Source organism: Octopus bimaculoides, chromosome 6, assembly GCF_001194135.2.
Source record: "Octopus bimaculoides isolate UCB-OBI-ISO-001 chromosome 6, ASM119413v2, whole genome shotgun sequence".
Taxonomy (NCBI): domain Eukaryota; kingdom Metazoa; phylum Mollusca; class Cephalopoda; order Octopoda; family Octopodidae; genus Octopus; species Octopus bimaculoides.
Window position 1 is genome coordinate 98,088,364 of NC_068986.1, and position 10,002 is coordinate 98,098,365.

Consider the following 10,002-nt stretch of genomic DNA (forward strand, 5'->3'; position numbering starts at 1 on the left):
TATATATATATATATATATGTACGCATATATGTATTTGTGAGTGCCTGTTTAAACAAAGGTTGACAGTCTAATCGGTGGTTCGTCCCCCGTTCGGTTGTTCATTCTATAGGAAAGAGAATTTTTTGCAATTCTAAACAATGGCATGATGACTTCGCAAATGTGTGTGGGAAAAGGATAAAAGGATATTGAAATATGCGGTGAAATTTCGTTAGTTAGTATTAAACTCTAACATAATTTAAGAAAAGTGTAATGTGTTGCATGCTGATATAAGTGCTATTTATATGCGTATAATAACTATCCTTCTAATATGAATATACATAACATTATAACTGTTCGTGTTTGTGTCAATAGGTAACATAAATATGATATAATCTCACCATAAATAAAGAAGAACAACGAAGCTGACAGTGCGAAAAGACATAATGAAAGGCTACGTGTAGAGAATATGTGATTAACATATATAAGCGCATCGTTAATTTTGTTTTTGGCTATTGAAAATGCAGTAAATATTTTGAATGAGCTCTAAATTTCGTTAAATATTTCAAGCAAGATGATCCCCGTCATTTCTTTTCCCATAAATTGTGTTAATGTTATAATATTTATCTGAGGCCTGCCGCCATTTCACATCCTTCTGTCTTAAATGTATTAAACTAATTACGAAAGCAATAATAATATTTTGTTTGATCTTAGAGAATTTCTCATGTCAACAGCTGAACAGAATATAACGGTTTCACATTTAGCCACAAGGCCAACTATTTCAGCCCCAGTGCTCAACTGGTAAATATTTCATCGACCCCTATGCTTATTATGTACTTATTTTTCCGACGCCGAAATAGTGAAAGGCAATGTTGACCTCTGTTAAATTTAAGATCAGATTATAGAGGCGAAAAAATGATACGAAGCATATGAACCCCGCGCTAATGTTTCCACCAGCTCACCGACTCAATGTTTGAAAGAATAATTCCGTCCAGTTTTTGGTAGAAGGACAGCAATTTTGAGGGAAGGGCAAAATCGATTTGATAGACCCCAGTGCTCAAATGGTAATTATTTTATCGACACAGAAGGATGAGAGGCAAAGTCGACCTCGATGGAATTTAAACTCAGAGCGCAAGAAATGCACTTAGCTTTCTGTGTGACGTGCTAACGATTCTTTCAATTCGCTGTCTTACATTTTCAAAGAATAATACCAGTTTCACTTATCATTCGTTTATTTGGAGGCATATTAGTTATTTGATTAAGAATTTTTCTTTGCAATCATGTTTCCCTGTTCCGATTCAACTGCGCAGTACGTTATGCAGGTGTCTTCAGCTCAACCAAAATCTCAGTTGAATATAATTTCTAAATATAAAACTGGAGATACAGAAAGAGTGAAGAAGTGGGCGGAATAGACTCTGGATGATGTTAGTTGACGCTCTATAAACCGTTGCTCACTCAATAACAACTTGTTACGTGCTTCATGGTACCCAAATCAGGCGGACCCATAATATATCTGAATTAGCAGAGGTATTACCATCTAGACCACCTTTTGAAAACTACACAATTGCACAATCAAATCTAAATTCGGTCAATCAAACCACAACAAACTTGGCTATATTTACTACAGTTCATAAAGGTGCTAACGTTCGGACAAGGTCTCTAGACTAAAGAAACTAAGATTTTCCTTTTCAATATCGCACTAATTCATGAAAACTCCAGTTGATGATGTCCTTAGTAATTCTTCCACTGACCTAATTTAAAGTACTTACATTTGAGAGTTTTGAAATGCAATTTATCAAGCAATTATATCAGGTAATCTCATAAGTTCTGTCCGATTTTAGGTTTTTTTAAAATTGAATAAAATTTAATAGTATTTTAGAATATCTAATGGAATTAAACATTATTTTTATGTATTTTTGTACATTTAAACTAATTGAATATTATTTTACAGAATAATAGAATTAAAATTTCTTTGATTAAAACCATTTCTAACATGGAAGTATCCAAAGAGCATTTGAGGCACATAATGCTTTATGAATACAAAAAGGAAACTCTGCAGCCGAAGCGACTCGAAACATATACTCAGTTTATGGGAAAGAATGTTTGAATGAAATACCTTACAGAAGATGGTTTGCAAAATTCAGAAGTAGAGATTTCATGATAAGCTGCTCCTTGAGGCATTACTTGAAGAAAATCCTGCATTATCAGTTAAAGGATTGGCAATAATGATTAGTTCAAACCATGCAACTGTTCATCGTCATCTTCAACAACTTGGAAAGGTTCCTAAACATGGAAAATGGGTGCCTCATAAGTTGTCGGAAAGCACCCGCAAATCCCGAGTTGACATCCGCTCTTCTCTCCATTCTCGCGAACTCATTTCACCTTTCTTGGATAGACTTGTGACTGATGACGAAAAATGGATCTTCTATCGAAATGTTCAACGTCGTAAGCAGTGGTTTGGTAAAAGGGAAAATGCTCAAGCAAAACCGAGAAGAGAACCTCATGGGAAAAAGGTTCTTATCTCTATATGGTGGGATTGTAAAGGAGTAATTCACTGTGAACTGTTACCACTTATTGCAACAATCAATGCTCAAGTCTACTGTCAGCAATTAGAGCGTTTGAACCAAGCTTTCAAGAAAGAATACTCGCTTTAGTGAATCGAAAAGGAGTGATGTTTCATCAGGACAATGCGCGACTCCACACTGCAATGATCACATCACAGAAAATCGAAGAGCTTGTTTGGGAAAAAAAAATCTTCATCCACATTATTCTCCCGACCTTGCTCCTTCAGACTATTTGTTTCGTAGTTTACAGAATCAATTGGGGAACATAAATTTCGCAAGCCAGGAGGAGGTCAAAACTAACATTTCAGAGTACTTCGCTTTGAAACCAAAAGAGTTTTACATTGATGGGTTTAAGAAGCTTGTAAATAGATGGAAGGAAGTCATAGATAATCAGGGAAAGTACATTGATGATTAAATTTCAATTAAATATAACATTTGATCACTTGTTTTCTTTATTCAAAATTCGGATAGAACTTATGTTATGACCTGATAGATTGAACGAGTGAGCATTAATGTTGTCGGCTGACCTTGTTAGACATGGCAGCTGAGTATATCTGAAATCACAGCCTAGCATATTAGAAAATAAGGACACACAGGATAATGAATTTCTGAGTGCAATAAAGAAACATTTACGGTTGGAGAAAAGGTCTTATTCATTTTAGATCAACTATAACGGGTCTGATCTGGAGTTAATAATTAACAACTAAGCCTTGCGCTAAACAGCAAGGATTACCATTAAGCTTGCGTAATGAAACCAGTATTAGACACAATACCTAAACAATATTTTAACATTCAGTATATATTTTATCATGATTCAACTGCGCTACCCGTTATGCAGGTATTTTCAGCTGAACCAAAATCTCAATTTTTAATGCAATTTCTAAATATAAACTATTATGTAAACCATCATCAAACACATACAGGCAAGCCTGTGTGGTACAGAGCTTGTATTTTTTTTTCACATGAATTAATCCATGTTCGCTTCCACAACACTGCATGTACGACCTAGTGCAATCTAACCTGACGTAAGTTTCACCTATCCACCGAGACTGAGACTCCAGTGACTGAAGCAACACCTTAGTTATGTGGTAACATTTCTTTTTCCAGCGACATGGTTCTCGCTTTTGTCCCAGTGCGTGACACCTCGACCAAGTGTCTTCTGCCAAAGCGCCGGGCTGACAAAAGCTCGTTTAGTAGATGTGGTTGACGTTCTCCGCGTGGTCTGTTGGCGATTTCTTCTTTTCCGCATTTTTTGCCCTTCTTTCTTTCTCCATTCCGACGAAAAGCTATGCTCGAAACGACAAAATCTCTTTCACTGCGAGTCACGTTTGTTGTTTTTATTCCTCTTTTCGCTTTTTATCCGTATATTTGAATTCACTATATATATATATATATGTGTGTGTGTGTGTGTGTGTGTGTGTGTGTGTGTGTGTGTGTGTGTGTGTGTGTTCACATATATACTCATACACACACACACACACACACACACATATATATATATATATATATATTATACATAGGTACTTTTTTCTTACTTCCGCTCAATAGTCGACTAAACCTTCGTTCAGGAGCATACGTATAATGAACTCTACACCAGGTTATTTATATCGCAATGCCTAAGCGAAATATATGTGTGCGTGTGTGTATATATGTACGTATGTATGTATCTATGTATGTAAACCCATATATCTATGTGTACATGCGTTTTCCCCGCCATTGCCTGACTACTGGTGTTGGTGTGCTTACGTTCCTGTTCGGAGTTAGAGATCGATAGAATAAGTAACAGGCTTGAAAAAGATGAACCAATTGAGTGGATTCGTTCGACTAAAGATAAACATGTATATATGTGTCAGGGTCAGACGGAGAGAGAGAGAATGATATATGTCGTTGCGTGTGCCTGTGGTATTGTAAGTTGATGACAAAGAATCGGTGCATCACACGAATAGGATATTATAAGATTATTATTATTGTTGATGTTGTTGTTGTGTACACATTTTATGCAACACACTACAATCATCAAATTCACAGAAAGTCGTTATGATAATATATGTTAATTCTGAATGGTCGTTATGACAGGCATGTGTGCATCTATGTGGTAATATCCGCCTGTCAGTGAGTATAATATTGTAGTTGTGTGTGCGTATATGTGCATATTTATCGCGTGAGTTTCAGCGCGCAATGTCTAATAGAAAACACATTCATTCATATGCATAGTGAACAAGGAAGTTAACACCATAAATAAACGTTTGAATGGGAAGAGAAAGAATGTGTCTGATAAAATTACATATGCTCACCACTTGTTTTAGTTTGTTGGCCATTTAAAAGTCATTAAAGGATTTCGAATAGGCTGTTAATATTGTTAAAATCCTACATGCAATAATATCCGCGTCATTTCCCTCCCTCATAAATATTGTTAATGTAATAACATTTATCTGACGCTTGCCTCCATTTTGAAATCCTTCCGTATTTAAAATACCATTACTTTGATTACCAATGCAATAATTCTTTTTTTACGTTAGATGGATCTTAACTGATTTATTATGTCAGAGAATTTCCAAAGAATAAAAATATTACTCATCGTTGCTTTTCCCCAACAAAAGCTGACATTGGTTGTAATCGAAAGATGTTTCTTTGAAAATATGTGTTTTCAGGATCGGTCTTGCATCGTGGAGTGCGTTTTTATTCATAGATTGTTATGTTTGAATGAAGGGAATTGTTAGATCTCAAGTAGGGTGAACGGTACTCGTTTCGTCGTTATACTTATTCTGATGCCAACTTAATTCTAACTTAGTATGTACAGCAAGGTACATAGATCAGCCATAATATATCAGGAACTACAGATGGTGCTTCATTGTTCGGTCGACGTTCCATATGTCATAAATATTTCAATCAAGGCATCTGACACTTTTCAACAAGGTCAAATGTTGCAATCTTTAATCTAGTCCATTATATGGAAGGCTTTGTGACCATGTCTTCAGTGTGGGGACAACAATACTCTTCTCATTTTCTCCTCAGACTCAGAAATCCAGAAAGCATGCCATTAGAGTTATGCCTTTTCCTGAGCCTACAACCTAAAGTAATAAGATAGCGTTTGATACTTTGGAAATTCGCTTTTGAAACCAAATGTATATGGCATTTGCATTCGTTTAGATGCTAAGAAAGACTCTACCCAATATTATTGCTCCAATCTACGAATAAAGTAGGACACGCCGCAAGAACAGGAACATGAAATATTGTCGAAAAATCTATATTTAAATCTATAAGTATGCAAATTATGCATTGCTGAGGAAAGAATATCAATTAAAAGATTTCAGTAGCAGAAAATCTTAACATATTATCCTATTAAAATTAATATTTAACATGTAGCATAATCGCTGTTTGTAATTAAGATTGTATCAATTAATACAATGGTCTCCTTTATCAAACATGAAGAGAGATTTATCGTCGCAGAATCTCCCACAACATGCACTAGGATATACAAAGTTGCACATAAATCTATGTATGTTTTCTCGTACAATCGAAGCCGCCAATCATTAACGCCTAAGCGATCGAAACACATCTAAGGACACAGTGAATAACCAAATTCCTATGTGTATGTGTATAGGCGTGCGTACACTTATCTCTGTATCTTGGTTAGGGCAGCGGTCTCGTGGTCGTAGGATCGCGGTTTCGATTCTGAGACCGGGCGTTCTGAGTGTTTATTGAGCGAAAACACCTAAAGGTCCTTGAGGCTCCGGCAGGGGGTGGTGGTGAACCCTGCTGTACTCTTTTACCACAACTTTCTCTCACTCTTTCTTCCTCTTTCTGTTTTAAGTGTATTTCAAAAAGCCAGCCCTGTTACACTCTGTGTCACACTGAATCTCCCTGTGAACAACGTTAAGAGTACGCGTGTATGTGGAGTACTCAGCCACTTACACGTTAACTTCATGAGCAGGCTGTTCCGTTGATCGGATCAACTGGAACCCTCATCGTAAACGACGGAGTGCCATGACTTGTGTGAGAGTGTGTGAGGGCATGGAAGGTGGAGCTTATGTGTAGTAGACGAATTGATATCAGAATATAGCATGGTTGAATATCGAACTTGTTAAGTACACTGCATTGTATTCACCCGCATATTTACTAGCATCCTACAATAAATCATGCCATTCCTCATCTACTGACATTCAACATAACTATAATAGCATAATTTTAAACTAGGTATATTCTATTAAAACTTACAATAAATAGTCATTTGAGGATATTACTGCGTAATGTAATTGCAATTCGTTTTATGACAAAAGGTTTTGAAACATATAGGAATGTAAGAATAGAGAAATTGTATGAACTTATGTAATTAAGTTTGTATAGAATTTACGCCGTAAATCTCTCCATTCCCAATTGCCTGACATATGCTATAGTATTACTGATTTGGGATTACATTTTACATAATCGTATAAACAACGGACGGTTCTTACAACCACCCAGTAAATATAAATCTGAAGCAACAAAATGATAGCAACAGAATTCGACAGTTCACAATGTGTGTGCGTGTGTGTGTGTGTTTGTGTGCGTTTGTGTGTGTGAATGTGTATGTGTGTGTTTGTGTGTTAGTTTCACACATCAAACTTTAATGACCAGTTTATGAAATTTCGAATAAATCTTCATTATCTCGTGACTCACGTTTTGTTTGTGTAAATACGTAACTGCTTAAAGAGCACAAGTCTTTGAAAAATTGTTTCATGTGAACTATGTTAGCTTCAAAAGACAATGTCGTTTAGCCAAATCGTTATCAAAGTAGTATTGCAACGATAAAAGGTTGTAAATCCGATTCCTCGGCGCGACAGCTTACGCCAGTATTTGCTTCTACAGTTTTTTCTAGATCCAGTTCTAGTGGATTTAAAATTGGGCAGAAGCCTTTCGGACATATATATGTCACGATTTTTCTATAGTATAGTTTTAAGCTAACAATCACTGAACAAATTTAACATGAAAGAAATCTGAGCCAAGTACATCCATTTCTTTCGTGTATCATTATATTTGAAGAGAAACATAAAATATGCCCTGCTCTTTTGAATGCGGTAGTAATAATTGTTAACTATTTCTGCCATTGTAAATTTTTACCCAGTGCTTACCTCATTAATCTGTTCAATATGTAAGACCCAAATATTTCTCCAAAGTGCCACTTGGTCCATATTGGACCCGTAGTATTCTCATAAAGTATGTACTTAGGATAAATGTCATATATAACAGAAAGTACAGATTTCTCCTCAGCATTACAGCACGGAACGTCCTCGTTATCTGCTGAATAAAATACAAATCGACCTGTAGTTTTCAATGGCGAGTATTTCAATTTGTTAAGATATGAGAATCCGTTATGCCTTTATATTATACTACAAATGGAGTGGTTGTGTAGTAAGTAAATTGCTTACCAACCACATGGGTGCGGGTTTAGTCCCATTGCGTGGCACCTTGGGAAAGTTCCTTCTACTATGGTCTCGGGCCGACCAAAGCCTTGTGAGTAGATTTGGTAAACTGAAAGTGAAAGTATCCCGTCGTATATATGTATTTATATATGTATGTGTGTGTATATGTTTGTATGTCTGAGTTTGTCCCCCCCCCCCGCCAACATCGCTTGGCAACTGAAGCTGGTGTGCTAACGTCCCCGTAAGTTAGCGGTTCGGCAAAAGAAACCGATAGAATAAGTTCTGGGGTTGATTTGCTCGACTAAAAGCCGTGCTCCAGCATAGCAGCAGTTAAATGACTGAAACAATTAAGAGAATAAAAGAATAATACATTACAAATTATAAATAATTTCATAAAATATAATACATATCAAATTATAAATAGTTTTATAGAATATATAATGCACTACAAATTATACATAATTTTATAGAATATGTAAATCGTAAAATATAAGTTTCAGTACGAAATCTTTGTTGAAAACGTTATACAGAGTCGGGCAAACACGACAGACGTTTTAGAAATGGCTATTACTCAAATGGCTATTATTTTGCATCAAGACTTGCACTTTCACCTCTACAAATCGGTCATTGTGCAACAGTTGAAACCACGGGACTATGCACAATGGCGTAACTTCGCACATCGGATGGAAGCAATTTTTGAGGCAAACGACAATCTCAATTTGTTAATGAGTGATGAAGCTCATTTTCACCTCAATGGCAAGGTAAATCAACAGAACCGCCAGTATTGGGCTCTTGAAAATCGGAGAGAACTGCACAGCCTCAAAGTGACGCTTTGGTGTGATGTTGGAAAAGTTTCCATCATTGGTCCTTACTTTTTTGAAAACAATAATGGAAATGCTGTTATTGTGAACTCCGTGCGTTACATCGAGATGATAAACAACTTCATTGTGCCTGAATTAGAACGAAGACACCATGCCTATTAGACACGTATGGTTTTAACAGGATGGGGCGACGGCCCACACAACCAGAGCATCAATGGCTGTTCTTTGCCCTCTCTACGGTGACCACCTCATTTCCAGGTTTTCTGACATTCCTTGGCCCCCCTCGGTCCCCCGATTTGTCCGCGTGGTTATTTCTTGTTGGATACCTCCAGGCATGTGTGTATGCACATAAGCCCCGTACATTGGACGATTTGAAGGAAGCTATTCGCGTGTAAGACGCCCAAATCGACAGATCAATGCTGGATAGAATGGAGGCCAACTTCCAAGAACGCTTTCGGAAACGCATCAATAAAAACGGATACCACATGTTTGGATGTTGTTTTCCAATTTTGATTTTGACAAATGTTTATTCAATACAAACACATCGATGTCAATAAAATTTGTTTGCAGCTAAAATGAATAATTTTTTGAAGTTTTCAAAATTGTCCGTCCTCTCTGCCCCACTCTTCATTATGTGATTTCAGTTGATCAGAAGAAAAGTCTAAAAAGATTCAAAGACAATTTTCTATGAAATGTCTATAGACAAAACATTCATTTTCTCCAATTAACAATATTGTAGCAAAATGATATATTCATGCTACCAATTTTGTGTAAACATATTTATTTTATGCTATGTAGTTATCAGTTTGAAAGTGAAGATACAAATGCAGCCTATCTCTTTATCTGAAGCCAGCTGTTGCTTCTAATCATTTATACCATATATCATACGAATATAGTAGCCTTCAATTTATCCATAACGGTCTATTTTAATTCATTATATCACACACATTTTATGAAAACATTCTTGTAAGAAAACAAAGAAAGATTCTGTTAAATGTAAACTCTGTTGAATAACATAAAGGGTAAATAGACAGTGCAGCAAATATGTTGTTTAATGTAAACAGAAACTTGAGAAAACTAACTTATATTATTCACACAGAAAATATGATAGAACAGGTTGATAGTGTTACTGAAGAATAAAAGTTTGCCTGCTCACAGTGACATCATATATCACATAGATATGCACTACACACGCCCACATATTGATATTCATATTCATATATATATATATATATATA